Source organism: Camarhynchus parvulus, chromosome 2, assembly GCF_901933205.1.
Source record: "Camarhynchus parvulus chromosome 2, STF_HiC, whole genome shotgun sequence".
NCBI classification, from domain to species: Eukaryota; Metazoa; Chordata; class Aves; order Passeriformes; family Thraupidae; genus Camarhynchus; species Camarhynchus parvulus.
Genome location: NC_044572.1, coordinates 42,522,551 through 42,544,535, shown reverse-complemented (window position 1 = coordinate 42,544,535; position 21,985 = coordinate 42,522,551). Strand labels below are relative to the sequence as shown.

At 44.0% G+C, this 21,985-nt stretch overlaps 1 protein-coding gene across 3 annotated transcripts in view; it reads right to left on the bottom strand.

The window, feature by feature from the left end:
• POMGNT2 (protein O-linked mannose N-acetylglucosaminyltransferase 2 (beta 1,4-)) overlaps positions 1-21,493 on the bottom strand; it is a 32,083-nt gene extending 10,590 nt beyond the window's left edge. Inside the window, exons 1-2 of one of the 3 annotated variants that reach the window (XM_030944002.1) lie at positions 21,435-21,493; positions 55-208 (exon numbers count right to left, since the gene is read on the bottom strand). The gene's annotated coding sequence lies outside the window, so the exon portion shown is untranslated. Of the gene's footprint in view, positions 1-54; positions 209-17,201; positions 17,422-21,434 lie in introns of those variants that run through there. The other 2 variants (XM_030944003.1, XM_030944006.1) reach the window with 2 other exon arrangements.
• Positions 21,494-21,985: the final 492 nt, after the last annotated feature.

The following is a 21,985-nucleotide window of genomic DNA, read 5'->3' as shown; positions in this document are numbered from 1 at the left end:
AGGTCTGAGCATGCTCTGTGTGCCGGCAGTGTCCTATCGCTCCAGCTGGCTCACCTCAATTTGTTAGCCTCCCAGAGGTCAGCCTTGCATGCAGGATGATTTGCTGCAGTATTCCTGCAAATCCCCGACGGGCGGCCACACTGAAACAAACACCATCGCGCTGTTCCACGGAGCTGAGCGTGTCTTGGGAGACGGGCGGCAAGCTGCTCTGGGGAGAGGGGACACATGCATTTTAGAAATCCTGCTTTTGAGGATCATTAACGCCACTGCCACTCCGAACACTTCACACAAAAGAAGAAAACAATAGGAGAGAAAGGAAAAATTGCCCCTTGCTTGAAGACGTGAAAGCATTTCGTCGTGCTTTCTAGTAATTCCCTTGGCACCAGGAAAGCAATTTCCCAGCTGTGACGGTCAGCAAATGGCTTAGAATTGAACAGGGCTGTGATTGCCCTCCTTCAGAGATCCAGGGAATAGTATTTTCATACTAAAGTTATTTTTTATGGTGGAAACAAGTAATTCCTGAGCACAAAGGCACAGAAATTATCCAGGAGCTTATAAGAGAACCTCCTAATGCACACAAGCTCACGGAGGTGAGTGCCTTACACAAACCTTCACAGCAGAGCTTGAACCTGTGGGGGCTGAGCAGCTTCATGAAGATGGCAAACCAGATAGAACTGACTGGGAACACTTCCATTTCTTATCCCACAATGGGATCCACATGCAGATCATAGCCCTCCAAAAGGCTCATGGCATGAAGTCACACCATTAAACACAGGAGTGAGACCCCAGCCCTGCAGGGACACTCCTGCAGGCAGACCACAAGCAAACACAGGAGGCTCTGCAAACCTATTGATAGCATACATGCAGGACACATCTTGTTCAATATCTGCCTGTGAGGATTTTCCCTTTGAGACCTAACTGGTAAAATAAGACGGATGAAAAAGAAGAAAAGTTCTCTAACACCTCCTCCCACATGCTCAAGGTGCACTTCAAACTACAGCAAGAGCATATGCCTGTCCTGAGAGGATCTCAGAGAGACACTGCTCAGTCACATCTGCCTGGGGGTAATAAATAACAGAAAAGAGCAAAGAGAAGCGAGCCCATCCAGTGCCCTCAGCCTGTCCTATTGGGACTAAGGAAATCCAAAGTCACCCTTCACTTTTTAAGACCATCCCATTGTCCCTTTGTGCCTCTGAATACAAAGATGTTGCCTTGTGCAGAGCAAGTCTGATATTTTTTCTCTGAATTTCGTAACTCTAAGAGTGGAGTTAGATTTGGAGCTGACTTCACTTGAGAAAACACATCTTAACTTTGTGCTTTCTGCACTTCAGAAAGCTCCACAGCGTGACCTACCTCCCACTGATGCTAACGGGAGCCTTTCCACTGACCCCGCAGATCTTGGCTAGCGACTTTATCAGCAGGAACCCTGATAACCCCCACACACCATGTTGGTCTCTCTCTCTTAGACAAGCTTTTATTTTACTGGAGAAGAAAGGACAACATATACAGACTGGTCTTTTATGAATAAATTTATTCTCTACCCCTGGAATGAGTTATATTAATGGATTTCTTAGGTACAATTTATCACAATGCATAGAGTTAGAGAGTTTAACCTCAGTTCTGAAGAGGGTCCTGTTTGTCAATCTGCCACACCACAAAGTACAAAACTCCATCCTCAAGGGGTGGGAGAGGAACCATAATCTAATAATTCCAGCAACTGTGAAATAATGTCTATTACTACTCCACCATAAGGCACTAAGAGTGGCAGTCCCAAGCTCTTCACAGTCAGCACCTACTACAAGCTGGTAAAGTTTGAATAGGAGATCTTGGCTCAGAACTAAGAATTGTATGAATATTTAATACCCCTCATAAAGTTGCAGCCTTCAAAAACAGCACCACATTTTAGAACTCCTAAAAAGCAGTACAGCACAAACAAAACTCATCAAGCTAGCAAGAAAGTCTGAATAGATCCCTCTTGGTTTAGGGCTGACAAAGAGCAGGTAAATCATTATTTACTGAATCTTTTCAGTGCCCATATATGTTGCAGGGGTGCCTGCATCACTCTGAGTCACAGCACTTATTATTTATAGTCCCAGAAGGACTCTCTATAAGAAATTGTTCCTCTTGCAGTGCTTTTGAACCAAAAGTGCATTTCAGTTTGAGAGCACAAAAAAAAAAATTATGCTTGAACTAACAAAAAAAGTCTTTGTACTGACAAATACAAAAAGGACACAAAGGAAGCATTTGGTTTCTGGACACCAAGATTGGGACTTCACACAGAGAGGATGACATTTTGATTCTGTAGAAGCTAAAATTAAAACTCATGCCAAAAGGACCAGGACTTCAGCCAAATATTGAAAATTCCTAAAAAAGAAGATACTTTGACATGGGAAAAGGTATTTTTCTGAAGAATACCTCAGAGGCCAAACCACCATTTGCTCAAGTGCTTCAAGAATGACATGATCCCAGACTTAAGAGATGTAGGGTGCAAGTTTTACATAAACATTAGGTTTAAAAAGGTTGAAGTATGATCAAACATATTTTATACACACATACATACACACACACACACACAGAGGTTACATGTCTTGACATCAACCAGACAAATTCATAGATATTTATTCTCTTCTGCAGATGTAAGCATGTTTAATACATATAAAACACATACTTGCCTGCTATCTGAACTTGTCATATGCCAAACTACTCAGTCTAATAAACCCCTCCACCCCTACTAGGAACCACCCTAGCAGCATTGCAGGGACACACTGGCCTGCTCCTGCAGCTGTATGCAGTGTATGTGGGGAAGAAAGGTGTGGGAGAGTCACCTGCCAGTTCCCAAGGCAGGAGATGGCTTTGGTAGCTGTTCTGATTCAAGTTAGGTGCCACTTGTGCTCTTTCAAGTTCCCATTTGGCCATCAGTAATGACAGGTCAGCAGGGTGACAGAGATAAATCAATTCCCTCTCCTACAGCTTTGCCAACTGTGCACCTGCAAACGTAATTAGTGCCAGTGTGTCTGCAAGGGAATCTGAGATAATTCATGCTCATAAGAGCAGTTTGGTAAGTCAATGATGTTCAGCAAGACTGACATGAGAAACCAAGGGTAAAACATTGCCTGTGAGAGCCCTGGGTACAGCCTCACCCTGGTGCTGCCCACAGTTGTTATTTGTTAACTGGTTTTGCCCAGGCAGCAGAAAGATCATCTGCCCTCTCTCAGATGACACTTCAATATTCAGCCACAACCTCACCTGAAGACACACATCTCCCATTTTACAGACAAAAAGACTGAGCCTGTCAATGGGATCTGGGTGGGATGCACCACACCAATATCCATTAACATGGGAGTAGCTTCCTGTCAAAAAACTACCAACAATCAAAACCTCTTGTGTATTCCAAGGTTGGATTCATGGGCTCCAGGGCTCAAGACAGAAGCTGGGGCCTCTAAGACCACAGGTGACAGAGTAAACATGGAAAAGGACAGAGAGGAATAAGTTACCACTTATTCCTGTCACTGTTGCTCTCAAAGAGCTGCTGGAGGAGTAGCCACAAGCCTGACACACTCTGCTCCCCACACACCTTCCTCTCATCTTCTATTCCCACTGCACTTGCTGTGCAGAAGGTCCAGCAGCCTCCTGCACAGCTGGGAAACCCCTCCTGGACCCACAACTTCGCTTCAAGTTGAAGGCCATGTCAGAATGACTTGTCCTGGGAATTTTGGAGGAAAAGGAAGAGAGCCTCTTCTCCTGTCTATTGAGACAAACAGGGTAGTCATAACCAGCAAGTCTCACAGATATCTTAGGAAATTAAGATGTTAATATCACAGCAAAATACAGCTATTGAAAAAAAACAACCCTGAATGTGAACATAACAGGGGTGCCAAGTTATGGAAGAGACATAACAAAAATACAAAACATCAAGAGGCACTTAGATCTATAGGGGTGAACACATATCAACTGTGTGGAAGTATCCAAAGGACAGGGCTTAAGATGTCCAAGAATTTAACTGCCTTCACTGGATTATGCACCTGCTTTGCAAGTGGGCTGCAGCTGTTCCAGAACTGATGAGGACATCTTGGTTCACAAGCAGAATTACAGGAGGGCTTCAAGGATCAAGGCCCAGGACTTGGATGGTCTTCATGGGTGCCTTCCAACTCAGAATATTCTATCATAGGACTGTTGCCTGAAGCTGCCTTTGTTCTAACCTTCCACTTGTTCTATGTTCGGAGACTCTGTGCTTTCTTAAAACCTTGAGAATCCAAACCTACAAACCAAAGTCCTAGTACTTCATGGAAAGAACTCCACAAGGAAGCAGTAACAGCATCTACAGTGTGGATCAAAGCAGCAGTTTCGATCCAAGCTGGAGCATGTGCTTCAATTAGCCAGTCTCTGACAAATGCCTGGAAGTAGCTAGAACAGCAGCTTGACAGGAAAATAGTTCAGAGCCAAGCTAAAGGAGAATCTAAATCAAATCAGGGGAAATAAAAAGGTTTACTGCCATTTTGAGTCCCATAATTGCAAACTGATTGTTTTGCCTCCAACGCCCCCTTCAGCCACTGCTGTAAAACACATCCTCCTCACATTTTAAAGGATGCAGCCAGCATACAACCCAACCCTACTCCTAGGTCAGCAGTGTAATATTAACAGGTAGGAGCACAGTATCACAGGATAACCTCCCTCTAGTGTAACCTGTTGGACTCATCCTAAGGGAGCACAAAACATCCATGTTTTGAGTGGGGGGCATATCCCAGGGGTGCTGACAGTCACATGAAATTTCAGAACAGAGCATTTGGTCTCACAAATCATAAAATAACCTATACAGGAGGTAAAAAAAATCAAACCTGTGTTGCCTGACACCATAAGCCATACAAATGAAAAATATCTGCCGGCCAATTAAAAAATATCCTAACAACTGGGTTTTGATAAAAATCTCAGCCTGATTTCCCCCAGGGAAAAAAATTCTTACCTTGTCCCTCATCTGATTACAGTATCATCAGAGGGCCCAGAAGAGAAGTATCAACACATGTCTGCAGGCCAGGCATTTACTGTTGCTCTGAGGGCTACTGCTGCTACTGACAGGAGGGAGAAGAAAGTAAACGAATCATCTTTCTCAGCTTCAACATGAACCGCTGCACACAACAGGGGAAGTGTGATGAATACACTGAATTAATTGTAAAAGCCCATTTCAACTCCTCCAGGTGTCATATGGAACCATTTACAGTTCAATACCTAAGAAGAGCCTCTTCATGCCCTCAGCAGCTTGAAAATTCATGGAAAGACTACTGAATTTAGGCATATTTATCAAGGGCACAGCAGCAAGAGGATGAAGTCCAAGCCTGACTTGATGGGAAATTTTTGTATTCGACTTGCTGTTGTATTTATCTGAATAGTAATAAAAACCAAGGTGGTTAATTTTTTCCCCCATTTGTTCCACCAATAAATCAAAGTATTATTTCCCTACAAGTCCTCCTTGTGACCCACTTGTGTGGAGTTTTTAACACCCCTATAAATAGAAAATATGACATTCAATACACACAAGAAGGTGAAAGTTTCAGAGAAAAAGCAGGAAGTACCTGTTGAAAGAGGAACACCTGCAAAACCACTGACACAGTTGCTGTTCATCTGTGGCCCTTCCATGATGGGAGATTCCTCATCCAACCCTGCCACAGCAGCTCATTTCTGTTCGTTTCCTTCCTTCCTTCGTTTCCTTCCTTCCTTCGTTTCCTTCCTTTCCTTCCTTCCTTCCTTCCTTCCTTCCTCCCTCCTTCCTTCCTTCCTTCCTCCCTCCCTCCCTCCCTCCCTTCCTCCCTCCTTCCCTCCCTCCTTCCTTCCTTCTCCCTTTCCTTCCTTCCTTCCTTCCTTCCTTCCTTCCTTCCTTCCTTCCTTCCTTCCTTCCTTCCTTCCTTCCTTCCTTCCTTCCTTCCTTCCTTCCTTCCTTCCTTCCTTCCTTCCTTCCTTCCTTCCTTCCTTCCTTCCTTCCTTCCTTCCTTCCTTCCTTCCTTCCTTCCTTCCTTCCTTCCTTCCTTCCTTCCTTCCAGCAGTATCTGCTGCCTCTGTTACATCAAATGCTGAGTCAAGTCTTTGGCAATGAGAATCTGTTCAAGTAACTGAAGTGTAACCTGACTGTTACTGAGAGAGAAGCAACATCAGCCCAATAAAGCAACTGCTGTTCAAGGCAGCTCCAGTTAAAAACATCTGCCCTCATTCATTTTGTACAGCTCTGGATCCATGTGCTGGTATTTGCAAAGCCAAGAATAGAGTGGTCTTTCTGCTACTTTTCAGAGTATTTCAAGACATCAAGGGCTCTCCAGACAGCTTCCTACATCAGGATGTGCTTTTCCATCTCTAGGCTTCTGCTGGCATTGATGCAGCCATCCCCAGAGAAGCCACCAAGCACAGGGAGGGCTGGAGAAGGGCTGAACCCTCTCAGCAGCGAAGCATCCCCAAGATGAGCCACAGTAAGGACATAAGTGCTGCCACACCCTGCAGCCTCAAAGAGGAAGGTCTGGTGACCTTAAAGACAAGACTAAAATATACAAATGTATTGGCCATAGGCAGTGAATCCTATCCCAAGTGTGGAGAGAGACAGCAGAGACAGAGGACATTTAGAACCTTCCTGCCTTGGCTCATCCTGCTTCCCCCCTTCTGTGGCAGAATGAGGTGCTTAAATTCTAACCTGGAGGGTGACAGAGGAACAATCTGCTGAGGTAGCCAACCCTTCCTTCCAGGCAAAGGGATTAAAGCTACAGCACAAAAAGCTTCTCTTGCAACTATGAAGACCCAGATCTGCACCTGTGTTATTGCAGCAAGTATGTAAAATGAGAAAGCACAGAAGTCAGGGACTGAGGCCTGACTAGGAAACAACCATTGTGCTGAGTGACTTAAAATTACACAAAACAACCACCATTTCTTTACCATCGAGGTGATGAACCAAACTAAATCCCAAAATACACTGAAATAAAACCCCTCTTTTAATATACTTAATGCTTAAAAATAAGCATGCACACAAGAGTCCTGTGTTCCAGTGGGACAATACATGCACATAAATTAAACAAGGACTAGAGAACTTTGTGTATAATAGCTTGCCTTGTGACCTCTGTGGTAAGTATATATAGATATTTGTATATAATACATATGTATGACTATTGCAAAATTAATATAAAATATTACAATTAAGACAGAGACTACCTAAGTATTTCTTCTATATTTATATCCACATTAAAAGATGATTAATCAATGATTTTATAAATCCAAAGATGAGCTGCTGGCTTCCTAACTTTAGCTTTATACTTTGACACAACCATAACAGGGTCAGAAGCCGAGATGCTGCAAAGCCTTATATAAATGTCTGTGGAACTGTCCCAGGCAACCTTACAGGAGAAGGGAAGGTGAGAGCAACTCCAATCTTCATTTTCTATTAACTCTCAGGTCTCTACATGAACATTAATAACAACCTAAGTAGTAAAGAACAAACAGCCAGAAGCAAGGAGCAGAGGTAAGAACAAATCATTAAAAAGTGATAAGCACCAAGGGTCCTAACTTAGCTAAAGGCAGTAAAAATGCAGACACACAGAGAAAAGCACATCATGCCTCCTCAAAATGAATCTGGTCGTATAGTTTTAGTGCTGAGTAAGTGAACCGCCTCAGTGCAACACCACAGTGTCTGCTAGAAAGGGCAGTATTTCATCTGTGTGCTTAGAGGTCTGATAGCCTATTTTCCCAGGTGTGTCTCTCCCTCCTTCTAAAGGAGAAAATTACACAGCAAATTAATCTTTGTGAACCTTTTTATTTTCCACTGCTCCTCCTCTTCCCTCCCACCACTCATCCTAGCTGTTGTGAAAGGTAAGCAGGAATACACTGAAATTAAAATTGAAATAAATGACAACAGCAGGAACAGCCAGAGTCTGGTCTGGCTCACAAAAGTGAGTTTATGATATGGTTGAGTCAGTGCAAAAAAAGAGGTCATGAAAGTGCTGTCACACACCTTTCTGGAGAGAGCTTTTTGTCCACATAACTACAGATGAAAGCCTCATCTGCTCAGGGAAACTAATTTTCCAGTGCAAAGGGATTTCAATTCACAATCCACCACCATCCCACTCAATTTACATTACATGTGGCCAGCTGGGAGAGGGGAAAACAACAGCAAAGTAAGACACGAAGCAATTCACAAATCACTCATTTCCAATGCATCAAAGGCGTAGCAGTAAGTGTTCTGTGTGATGGACTGCGGTCACTCTGTAACTACGTCTGACTGTCTGCTTGTCAGAAGCACATGCAAAACCCACCAAATCCAGGGAACCACTGACTGCACAGGGGGAGTGCAGTCCCTACACACAAACTCAGAAGAGTTTTTTTCCTGGGACAGAAGAAGGCACAGAGACAGCTGATTTCAAATTCTTTCAAAGCATTTCCAAGGTATATTACATAGACTGTGCTTAAATATTTCATTGGTCACCTGTGATTCAAAAGTCACATCCAGCTTAAAACTGCAGATGAGTCTCTGAGCTTAAAGAAACCAAGGTCTAAATTCTCAGCTGAGTACCACTCCTAGAACAAAACATTCACATTAGTACACCAGTGAAGAGAACTGAACTGCCAAGAGCGTTATTCAGTGAAGAGTATACAAAATTGATCCCTAAAATAGAATGGGTGAATTTTTAGTACCAAAAGACATTAAAAAACTCACAGCATAGCTTTGAGAAGACTGTAGCAGAAACATCCCATTCTGGTTTAGAAGCTCTGAGAAGGGAGAGCAAAGATTACTTTTCAGTATAAGCTATAAGACTTCACAAGAAGGATCTTTAAAAGCCTGTATGGTTTACTATCAGAGAACATAACTAGATGCATAAGAAAGATCTGTGTGCAAGCCCTCTTCATACAAGGGGTACATAAAGCATAACCAGGAAACCCATCACAATTTCTTGATGTCATTAAAGCATGGTCCTAATACACAAATCTGAGCTGAAGAAAGAGTTAGTTCTCTGAAACAGAAGTAGCCTATGCCAAATTTACACAACAAGGACTTCCAGTCAAGGACTCAAATCCCATAATTCAGCTGTTCTTTGCTTCTTGAGCAGCAAAGAAGCCAGCAGATCAGACTTTAGAGACATCTTTCCCTGCTAATTACAAGATAACAGTTTAAAACAGAGATTGTATCACGCCCACTGTCTCTCGAGAGCAAAAACACATGTATAATCAAATTGTTAAGATAAAACAGTAAAAATATGGAAAGGCAATTAACACCATATACAAAGAAATCTTTGCAACTGAAAACACATGATCTGTTTTCACTGAGAATAACATTTTCTCAGCTGAACTTTGGCAAGTAAGCTGCGTGGTACAAAAGCCATTTTTTCATAAATACGAGAAACCCCTTCTGCTATCAAATAAACTATTATTCCTCTCATCTTTAATCCCAAGCTCCATATATGCCACCTCCACACAAGAACCAAGAAATCCTTATTTAAAATCAAAATGAGCCCTTGTCCCCTTTTTATACACATGTGGCCTTCAGAACATCTAGCAGCTGAAGAAGGAGCTCCTGGATGCAACTGAGCAGAGAAGTCCAGCTGCCAGTGAGTACCTAGATCTCTGCTGCAGTTTTATAAGGCAGAGTCAAAGGCCAGAGGAGAGGAGAACACTTGCATGTGTGTTTTGAAAGGAAAAGGTGAAACACTTTACAATGGAAAAGGGAAACATCAGTTGGTTTGGATGCGAGAATTGTGCGGCACAGCCTCTCACAGGTATGCCAAAGCAAGCTTTGGAGCACAAGATGGTCAAAAGGCAATGAAAGCTAGAGGCAGGATGGCAAAAGTTTGTGAAACTTCTCCGTTGACACTGGAAAAAGCTTGAAGAGATGAAGGGGCAAATTACTGAGCTCTTTGCTTACTTGGCAGTTGTAAGGAAAACTTCCAAGTTAACTCCAAATAGCCAACTATACTTAAACTCAGGTGCGTCTCTTCTCAAACCTAAACAAAACAACCCAAAAGAATAAAGAAAACCTAGGACTAAAATAAAGGGAAGGAAGAGAAGAAACGAGTAGGAGGGGAATAGACAACAAAAAAACCCACACTTGGACAAAGGATGTACAACACAAGAAGGTGCAACCTTCAAAGACTGCACTAGAGGGAAAAAAAAAAAACAGAAAAAGACCAGACAGGAAGATTATCTTTTTTATCTGTATTTATCAATAAAACACCAAGAAATTTCCAGTCATGAGCTTGAGACCTCATTGCACTGTATGAAGTAAACAAAATCACTTAAAACAGGGGAGAAGAATGTGGGAATGTCAGTGCCAGCTGCAATGCTGTTGGATCAGCTGGTGGTAATTCAGTGAAACTGATGCTGTAAAATCAGTGCATCAGGAAAACTCAGCCTCCATCTCTCTTTTAGAGTCTCAAGGATGCAAGAGGGATGGCATCCAATTCAGTACAAAAAAAACCCCAAATAAAAACATTTCCATTTGTACACAAAAATGATATATCACCCCCCAGTTAAAAAACTAGTTCAAATCCATGAGGAAAGACATAGATGACTTCACATTACCAGGAATATGTGGACAGCAACCAGAGCAGAGAATACACTGCATCCTCAGAAAGCACACAAGACATCAAATAAAAAGAAGCAAGAAACATGACAGGAAAATTAACTACAGGGGAGGAAAGAAAACAGAGAGCACTTCCACTAAAGGACAACCAGAAAAAGAACCAGATAGAGAAAAGATCATAGAATATGCTAAGTTGGAAGGGATCCATCAGGATTGAGTCCAACTCCTGGTCCCATGCAGAACATCTCAAGAATCACCACATGTCCCAGAGCATTGTCCAAATGCTTCTTGAACTCTGTCAGGCTTGGTGCTGTGACCACTTCCCTGGGGAGCCTCTTCCAGTGTTCAACCACTGGGTGAAAAACTTTTTCCTGATATCCAAACGAAACATTCTCTGGCTCAGCTTCATGCCATTTCCTCCGGTCCTCTCACTGGTCATGAGAGTGAAGAGATCAGTACCTGCCCCTCCTTTCCCCTCATGAGGATGCTGAAGACCACAATGAGGTCTCCCCTCAGTCTCCTCCAGGCTCCAGTGACCTCAGCCAATCATTATCAGACTTCCTCTCCAGACTCTTCACCATCCTTGTTGCCCTCCTCTGGACACTCTCTAGTAGTTAAATGTCGTCTTTACATTGTGGCTCCCAAAACTGCCCCCAGCACTTGAGGTGAGACCAACCCAGGGCAGAGCAGAGCAGAGCAGGACAGTCCCCTCCCTTGCCCGGCTGGTGATGCTGTCCCTGATGTCCCCCAGGAAGCCACTGGCCTTCCTGGCTGAGTTGGGAATTATTGAAAATTTCTACATATTTCCCTGTTTGCTAGGGAGGAAAAGTCCTGCACTCCCATGTAACATCCTCAGTCCCTTCTAGTGCTTCCACTTTGTAAGCTGAGGTGCTGAGGTGCTGTATCACCTGCTACAAACAAGGCTCTCTGCTCATGGTTAGCAGATACGGGCAGAGGGTGAAAAGTGAGGAGAAGTGGAGGGATGGATGCACTGTAAGGTACCAAACAGTCAGCATTTCCATTACATCAGTTCACACTGTTGTGTGACAGTAACACAGAACAGCTAAACCTGCACTACCCTCAGACTGCTCTTCAAGGGGACAGCAAAAGGCTCATCTTATCCCACTTCAAGCCACTAAAACAAGTCAAATCTCCTCTCACAGAATGAGCTTTGCTTACCCCACACAGCGTGGTGCCAGATATATACACCCAATGCAAGCAATGCTTCTGCTTAGATTTAAGGATGTGCTTAACTCCTGGCTGGATCTGCACTTTCAAACACATCTCCTTGTGGGCCAAGGATTTGCATTCTTACACATCCTTAAGCTTTCCAGGACATGGCATTTATCATTCTGACTGTGATAAAGGATGGCAACACCCTGCTCGTTTATCTTGCTCTCAATACACTGCAGAAAACAAAAATATAGATTTTTTTACTACAAGGTGGAGGACACTGATATCACTCTCCCTCTCTGATAATTTAACTGTAGCACAACATCATCAGGTTTAAATCCAAAGAAGGAAGAAAAGGCTTGGAGAAGGAAAAAAAAAAAGTGGGGGAAGCAAGATTAACTGCAAAAGAAACAAACAAAATAATCTGTTTACAGATCATATCTGAAAAGAACATCTCTATTAAATGTGATTTCAGAAGAATTGACAAGGATAAATCCATGTGCAGCTCCAGGTATTTCAGCCTAAATGTGGAAAGTACACATTATTCTAAGTTATGAAGGGCTTAGTTTTTGTACACACTTTCTTGGTTCATTTTAGACATATTGCAAGATTTTAAACAGACAGACTTGGGTGCTCACTGACTTTTAAAGACAACAGCTCCCTATTTTTTAACATGTTTCTGAATTATAATGGGCTGTGTACTCCTCCAGGCAAAGAACTCTGAAAAACTATGCTCTGCCTCTATCCAGGTGCTTCAAATAATCTCCACCCTCCCAGCTCTTCATCCTATGAAGTAAAAAAGAAGACTGCACGACGTCAGTCACACTGCAGACCTGTTCAGATGCTGCCTCTACCTGAAACTACACAATCCATGTGTTGAGATTCTCATCTCAATTTTCAGAAGCTGAAATTTTTCCTACAGTGGGCTAGGCAGGTCCTGAGAGGGTGCTGACTGGAACACATCCTCCACAAGCCAGCATTATGCCAGACTGCATCCAGCTCCTCTCACAAGTTTCTCCTGATGGGATTGCTCTCCCTCCTGCCTTTTTCTCTTTGATGCCTGGCTAAGTGATTTTGGCTGCACCTGTGGTCTGCAATCCATTTAACAAACAGCCCAGTGTGCTCCCTGACCTGGCTGCTCCAGAGCCACGTGTCTGTGGCAGCGCTGCCTAGAGCATTAAGCCCAGTGCATGTGCTCGAGCGCGCACAGCCCATTTTGGACTCGCTTCATTACCCTTCCCTCAGCAAGCCTGCCTGGAGTTAATTTAATGCATTTAAGGACTGAAGACCAGCTTTGCCACCCTGCAGTGCTATCAAACATGTTACAGGCAGAGGATTTGGCCATATTCCATCTATGGGGTTTCCTTCAAAGTCCACTTCTTCTGAAAATAGCTAAGCTGATGCTTGAGCATATGAGAATAGTGCTCCATCCAACACAGATCACGACCACCATGGAGAGCTGCTGCATCTTTACATTGACCCTTGCATATTCAATCTCTCCCCTATCACAGGAGCGGGATCATTTCCAAGTCTCCTTATCTGATACTTTAAAAGTATGGAACAAGACTGCAGTACACAACAGTGGTCCCCATATTCAGGTTCTACAGGCCTGGTCAGCTTAATATGCTCTCTCTCTCGACTGCCACAGAAGGGCACTCGCAGTCCCCAGTCCGGGAAGTAGCATCAAGGACTCACAGGAGTGACCAGAGGCAAGTAAATGCTTTCCAGCTTCTTCCTCAGCAAGGGTCCCCTGAGGACAGTCATCTTGAGATCCAGATTCCCATGGAAGAAAGCTTTTTCCTTTTCAAGGGTGACTTCCAACTTCGAGGCCCGGTATAACCAGGAGAGCTTTGAGAGAGAAAGGGGTGAGTCTGTGTTCAGAGCCACACCTGGATGTGCCTTTGCAGGGCAATCCCGCCTCTGCCCACAAACAGGCTTCCTCCCAACCCACTCAGAAATACCTGTAACTATGCTTTCTACCAGTCTATATAAACTAAAAACCTTTAAAGTTCAAACACAAATCACTTATTTTCTGATCTAGCCAATTGAAAAATGATGAATGACAACAGGTTGTGAAATTTATCTTGTCACCAGCCTATAATTGCTACTTGGAGTTTCAAATTATGGCAAAAAAAAATGAAGAACAAAACTGAAGTGCTTTTGGCTTATTTAGATTCTGGTTTACAAAGTAGAGCATTATTTTCTTCAGTGTGTGAGGAAGTGCAATTGCACTGTGGATCTCTACATCAAAAACCATTTACTTTAATTAATTATTTGGGTATTATGCCAGGAAGAAAATAATTACTGTAGTTATTTCAGAGTTGCTTATTGCTTTTATACATGTGATCTGTCTGCAAAGGTTAATATGAATTTGTCAAAAATCTAAGTTCATTTTACTACAGAACTATTGTGGTATTAGGATTTAGGATTGGCATATTATGATCATTAGGATTCTTAATGGTATCCTAACAAATACAAAAATATTTTGGGGTCTTTCTAAAAAGGGACTGGATAAGGATTGAGGAGTAAAGGAGGAAGAAAAGACTGTAATTTAAGTAGGGTGTGAGATTGTCTACAGATGGAGAATTAAGGATAGAGAAGGACTAAGGAGCCCAGTGTCAAAGAAAAAAAATCAACAACAAACTACAGGCAGACTTCCAAGATCTTACAAGTAAAATTACAGTAGTTTAGGTGCACTTGGTTTAAAGTTCACTCATTCACATTTCTTCACTAAAAAAGTCACCCATAAATACCAGAAATAAAAGCTCACCAATCAAAAGCAATCAAAGCTACATTTTTAAAGCTAGCTCTGCCCCTCTGTTCTTCCCCCCAGGCTTCTGACTTCCCATCTCAGGACTGTCAGTAGCTGTCAGCAGATCATATGAGAAATTCATCTGAACATACAACATAACTTGACAGGCAATACATCAGAAAACCTAGATGTGACAACAGCAAATTCCACCAGATGGTCCTGGATCATATCTATCTATTAAAAAAATTCTGACAGAAAAAAAAAAATTCTAACCACACATAAGCAGAGCTTCTGAGGAATTGAAAAAAAAATCTGGTATATGCACTGTTTCACCCTTTGTCCTAACTATGCCAGAAAAGGAGATAAACAACAGCTCCAGCTTGTCCTCAACAGTTTGTCCTCTCATTAATATCTATATGTATATTTCATCCTCCTCTCCAAAGAGAAGACTTCTAAATAAAGATGCCTCTCCCTTAAAGGCAGTATGTACTACTAACAATGCTGCTTTTCAATTGAGAAAATTCTGTCAATGACTCTGGAACCTGGTCTTGCTCCAGCACCAGCCTGGTCTGCAGGAACACCAAAACCATGTGGTTAGCCCTGGGAGTAGCTGCAAACTTGAAGCACATTCAAGCCTCTCTGTTTGCCACCTTTCCCATCTCCTTGTTGCTCCAGCAGGCAGCAGAATTCTGTTTGGGTTCAGGCTGCCTACAAACCTCATCAGCCTCTGCAGCAACTCCTTTAGGAGAGACCTTGGATTGCCTTGTCCACTGTCACACGGTCAAACACTGACTGTCCAAACCAACCCTCAATCCAGGTAAAATTGCCTTTGATATGTGTGGAGTACAAATCACATCCCAGCAGGCACAACCTGCTCCAGCCTCAGGCCCACAGGAAACAGCGCTGTGGCAGGCACAGGGTCAGGTTGGGACACTGTGCCACCCTCTGAGAGATGAGCACAGTGCCATGGCAGGAAACTCCACGTTCAGAAGCAGCTCCATGGCTATTTCACTGATGCTATCACTGTTCTTCAGGTGAGCACCACCAGCCTGGCCACAGCAGCAGCTCAGCTGTGACAAAAGTGACAGGCCTATGAAATGTAAATCAAACTGGAGCAGGCTGTCACTGCTGAAGTGAGACCCTCAGGGACACCATTCCTTGCTCCTGTTCTGCGCCTGCCTTCTACAGGGTGTGTGCAGATACATGTTTTGCTCTGTGAGAAGCAGTTGTGTGTAACTGCAAAAAACTACCACATGTCCTTGTCCTCCCAATTACCCATGCTTGAAAGTAAAAGGTATTTAGTCAAATATATTTTTAATTGGTAAAGCAAAGAGACATGAATCTGAATGCACAGAGGGAAGGAAGACAGTGAAGGATGTGGTGTTACTTTATCATTGTTTAATAGGGCAGAATAGTGCTCCAAGTCCTTTGGAAATCTGACATTTGCTTTGAATACAAAGCTGTGACTGTGGTAGAAAACAGATCTACTCCCTGTCAGTGCAAAAGCTGCACTCCACACTTCAGGGCTGAGCTAATCTCTTTTCAGGCCAGTGTGGCACAATCAGTTTCCACCAAGAAACCAGACTGATCCTTTAACCAAGGAGTAGTTCTGTATATCACACAAACCTTTTTTCCTTCCCCTAAGGACAGCTCCTTCCATTACAGACTCTCCTTTGCTGTTAATCAAAGTGCACCTGTTTCCTGAGTGAGAACCACCTGAGTGTGGGATTACTCCAGTGCGCTGTTTATTGTCTCCATCCAATCCATTTTACAATTATCACCTTCAGCACTGAGAGAAAGCTACTTTTACATCATAGCCCTGAGAACAAAAAGCTCATGAAAAAGCCAATTCTCCCCTCCTCCTCGAACTTCATCAAGGAATGTATGATTTTTCACTGTGCCTTTGTCATTTTGACATAAAAGAAAAAGTCAGTGACATTTTCAAGTTTTGTTGTTGTGCACCAGTGGGGTTTCAAATACTGCAGAAGAACATAATTACATTTATAGACACTTTTGACTGGAACTTAAATGTTGTAACAGCTCTAATAGTCTCTTAGAGATAAGAAAAATAGGCATTTAGCTCAAAATGTATGTTCTGATTAAACTGAAAATGGACACCATCTTTTTACTGGACTGCTTTTTGGCATCTAAAAGTTTTTTCTATAAATACTAGACTATGATTTTTCAAACCATCAACTTCCTACAGAGAGAAAAATACACATCTTACTATTTAACTGTTCTCAGCTGAAATACTGTAAAAGAGAAGGCATAACATGTATTTAATAAAATTAATAGAAAGTCACTTCCTCTCATTCTGATATTTAATTATATCTCATTAGAAAAGCAAAAAATAGTGCAAATCAAAGTCCATGAATCAGCTGTTTACTTTATTTATTTATAGGCATTTATATAGTGCTCATCACCATAGCAACCAGGAACCTTTTCTTCTTCTTGTTCAAAGGAAAAGTTGTAATTTCAAAATGTGATCCTTTGATGTCACAGTGCAAATAGGTACTTAGGTCCTTTGCAGCAAACACTTTAGGCAGGTGCCTGAAGTACACCAACCAAGTCAAGGTGCAATGAAAGAGACAGAAACAGAGAAAGGAAAAATAAAAGGAAAGGAACCATGAAACAAGTGAGAAAAAGGGAAAGAGGGAAAGAGTAAAGGGCTTTCTTATGAAAATCCACAATGCATCGTGTCCCACAATAAGCAATGACCACCCCAGTACTTTTTACCTGTAATAACATGTGTCTGGTTCATGGAGAACAGTCCAATTAATGAAGACCAATCAGCAAGTTCCAAATTTATGCTGAGGGCACTGGTGAATATTCTTAAGCAAGGATTTCTAAGAGGATAGTAGCTTAAAAATGAGGCTGCAGAGGGCTGTCTCCCTTTTGAGAGCAGAGAAGTCAGGAGCTTCACTTTGACTCCTACTCTATTCTGATCCCCCAGCAATTAGACATTACCAAATGCCCACAGAATTAATAGACCTTTTTAAAAACGCCATCTGCTCACAAAACATCAAAGAAATGTGTAAATTAAAACACTGCTCCTGCATACACCATTATAGAATGAATTACTAGGTATGTCCTGCAATTGCAATTTCCTCATGATACTGCTGGGAACTTCTTTTCAGACCCCTAAAAGAGACTGAAATTGGTTTCAAGCCAATCAAATTGGTTTTTCATCTGGTTCCTCCCCATAATTGTATAGATTATACACATACATGAACAACATAGTATTTCAGATTCTTTTTAAAGCTAATGAATTTCTAATTGGGACAGAAAGGGGAAAAAAAAGATATCTTTGGCCTGTTGTCATTTTGTTACGTAAGAGACATTATCATGAAGATTTCCTCAAGACACCGGTATGTGAAATTATTATCTTCTGCATTTAGCTTGATCCTAACTTCCTCATAAACCAATACTGTCCAAAGCAGTTAAATAAGGAGTGTTCAGTTGTTACTAAACTAAACACATAAATCTTTACTCAAGACTGGTGGTTATTTTGTAGTCTTTTTTTATACTGTATTCTAAATAGGGCAGAAGCTGCATGTATGACAGCAGGAAAAGTGACAAGTTCCTTATCTGGAAAAGCACCAGCAGGCACTGTTATCAGAGCAGACCAGCTCTTTTAAAGTGGATTGATGAAGCTATTTTTAAAAACACCTAATAACATCACAGAGGAGACTCTGATCTCTGCAAAGGTGAGCCGCACAGCTCGATACTCCTGGGAGGCAGCTAATGAAACTGAAGCTTGTCATACACAGACTGCGTCCAGAAATTGGCTTTGAACACTCCCAGCTGAGCCTCCCCCGTGCCGAGCTCAATGCCCGCTCACAGCTGGTGCCAAACGCAGGCAGAGCCGGGCACTGTCTGGCACCACCAGGTGTGAGTGGCCCTCTCTCCCCTGCCCTGCCAGCAGGCAGAACCTGCATACTTGGAAGGCAAAGAAAGAAACCTGCTTCCTTCCAGCCCCTCACACCTACCAGTGGGATTCCAGGACAGAGAGAGACAGTTGTGTGGGAAAGGTGGCAGAGTGGTGTCGGAGCAGGTGGTGTGCTGATGGAGAAGGGAACACGTTCTACCACAGAAGATGAAGGAAAGGGGGGAGACCTAACCTTTTAGAAGAAAGAGGGTCTCATGTCATGCCTTCATCTAGCACAGCAGAACCACCAATAAATGCTAACCTGTGGGAACGCAGGAAATTCCTCTGGCTGCCCTGGAGGACTGGAGCCCCTGCCCAGGGGGCTCAGAGAGCTTTGGCACAGAGCCCAAGACCCCTGTGCCTTTGATTTAGCCCTTGGAAAAAACAATTACAACCTTATATGAAGAATTACAAGCCATGAACATTTAAGTAGAATGATAGTGAGTTTATCACAGGGTGAAAAATAGATTTTTGAGGTTTTTAGAATGGGGGTTCAGGGGGCAAGATGGAGGAATTGGGGCATGTCCAGCCTTTCTCCTTCTTCTTGGCCTCCCTCTTCTGCTGTGATCTGGCTCTTTTAGATTGGTTTAGAGTAGAAGCTCACTGTCTAACATAGGTGATAGGTATTGGAAAGTAATTGCAAATATTGTACATGTAGTTTTTAGTATAAAAAGACAACACTGCCTCTGAGGCAGGCAGAATGCCTCTGACTGTCTTGCTGAGCGGATCTCGGCAGGACAGGAGAAAGAGTTTTATAGATAAGAAACAATAAACAACCTTGAGACCGAGAAATGAAGAGCTCTGACTCCTTCTTTGAGCACCAGGCTAGGAAAAGAGACTTTCTAACATATCTCAGGGTCACTCTGACCAGCTAGAGACCTCGAGACTAACCCTCAGTCAGCACTCTGCGCCAATGGTGCCAAGTCCCTTAGGGACAGCCACTGGCTTCCCCAGGAAGGCAGCCAGCAAAAGAGGGGAGCATCACTCATCTTCCCCAAAACTGCACTGACCCTTCCTAGCCCACTCTTCCCTGACCTTTGTGGACCCACAGACATACTCTACCTCTCAATGTAAACTTCAACATTGAATTCTGCAACCACCCTGGAACACAACTTAAGAAAATACTGTCCCACAGTGTGAGAAGATCTTTGTCCTCTTGAAGAAATTTTATCTGCATAGCTGAGGATCTGTGATCTGGTTCTGGCTCTGTGGTTTAATGCTCTCCTTTGCACCACCTTCTTTTTCATGATTCTTCCTGCCTCCCACTACTTCCTAGAAAAATCCACTCCCTCATAGCCTAGATACACCCTGACTGGAAAAGCCATTTTAAATAGAAAGCAGTTTCTTCTGCTGAGAAAAGTCATCTATGGCTCTGATCATTTGACAGTTTTACTTGTGGAAGATCTCTAGGTCCCTATGTTTTAAAACACCTCCTAAAGACCTTGCTATGTTAGAGCACAGGCCAGACACATTAAAAACTCTGAGGAGCAGCAACTGAATGTGAGTTAATGTCATAGGGAGCCATTTAAAACCACAGCACTTATGAACACTTTAAAGCAACAACCTTTAAGAAAAAGGGGGTGAGAAAAAGGGGAATGAGAATATTCAATTTCCAGATGATTGAAGCAAACCTCAGTAAGTTCACAATGAGATGCAACTGAGGAGATTGGAAATTTAGCTGGAAAGAGATTTCCATATAGTCAATCCATTTTGCACATTGCTGAATAGAGAGTGGGCTCTAAGTAACTAGTTCCAAAACATTACCCAGGCATCTAGAGTGCATGTTCATGGCACACTTCACAAGTGTTGGAAGCTGAACTCCAGCTTCGATGACAGCTAATTAAAACACAAAAGTGAGACTCCAAGTAAAACTGCCACCTTGCAATCATAAACCGTTCAAAATGCACTCTGGCAGAAAAGCAGGCTGCAAGGCAGCTTTCCTGTATCTAGTTCACACATTTGGTATCTACCACGGTTTTAAAAATGACATTGCAAAATAAACACCCTGTCTTACAGCTGATGTGTTTAGCATAAGTCAGATTTGTTTCAGGGAGAACGTCCTTGCAGAGAATAAGAGCTCTTCTGGTTCCTAGCTAAGTCAAGGCTTGAGCTAACAAGCCAATCAATCAGTTCAAGCGTTTTGAGATTGCTCTTAAAAGGAGCCGCTTCTGTTTTATTACCAAAGTCAGCAGTCACCGTTTAACAGTCAGCATTTGTCAATAGTTACCCAACTATGGCACTGGTGTGAAAACACTGATACGTTCTCTTGGCTTGAGCAGTTGTTCAGATACAGCCCTTATTCTCATCACCAGATGAGACTGTCCCTCTCAATTTATTTATTTTTCCAAACATGAAGCCTTTATCTTCATAGCCCATTTAAACACCGGGTTAATTGAGGGGGGCTGGAAGGGAGCGAGGGGACCCAGCAGACACGGGTGAGCCCATCCTCGGAACATGCATGTGCAATGCATCCAGAGCTGACACAGCCAAGAGAAACTTTTCCACCATGCTTAGTCAGCATGCAATAATTAAAAAGGTGCAGGGTGTGATAAACCCGGCATCCCTATCCACTGGGGCCAAACTCGCAAATTCATTGCTAAGCTTTCAAAGCCTAAGACAGCTGTCGGGGGGCTAGGGGGGTGGTGTCCCAAGGCACGCAACCATCAAGGAAAACTGTCAGGAGAGCATAATTACATCTTCACCTGCCCCAGTAGGCTTTAAACCTGCAGCGCCTTTGACCTCTGGGGAGGTTATCAGAGTTGGGATGGAACAGCTGCCTGCTCCGCTCACCCTCACCGCGGGCTGCCCTGCCGGTCCGGAGCGCTCTCGCTGCCCACGGCCGCGGCGCCAGCCCCACTCCGGGAGGGCTCATCTCATCCGCCTCCCCGCCGCGGGGTCGCCGCCGACCACGAGGGACATGGCCCCGCTCCCCCATCACCCCCTCTTTCTCCTTTCGGGAAGAAGGCGATAGCCACCACCGCCACCCCCCACGAACCGCCCCCTGCGGGAGCCCGGGCCGGCCCCCGCCCGCACCGCCTCACCTGCCGCCCGCGGCAGCGACCGCCCCTCGGCCCGGCCCGGCCCGGCCCCGCCGCCCCGGCCGCCTCCTCGCTCACGGTGTCCCCGCCCGGCGGCGGGCGGGAACGGGGCGGGCGGGCCTGGCAGGCGGCGGCCGCGCATGCCCGGTGCGGGCCAAGGGCATTGTGGAGGCTGCAGTTCGGGGGCCCTGAGGGCCGGCGTCCTGCTTGGGCGATCTGCGCACACCCTGCCCCCGCTCCTGCCCCGCGTTCAGCGCACACCTTGTCCCGGCCCTGCTCGGGGCTGTTCCGCGCACACCCTGCGCCCGGTGCCAGCTCCCACCCCGTGCTCCCACCGCAGCCCGGCGGGTTCCCTTCCCGGCTCTCTTCCCGGCCCGCCCAGCCCTTTCATCTTCGGCTGGTCGTTTTCCTGGAACACTCTGCTTTTCCCAGCCCTCTGCGTTGCCCACCTTCAGCTCCTCGTCTTTCTCCCAAATCTCCTTCAGCCTCCACCGAATCATCGAATCATCAAGGCTGGGAGAGACCTTTCAGATCATTCAGTCCAAGTGTCCACC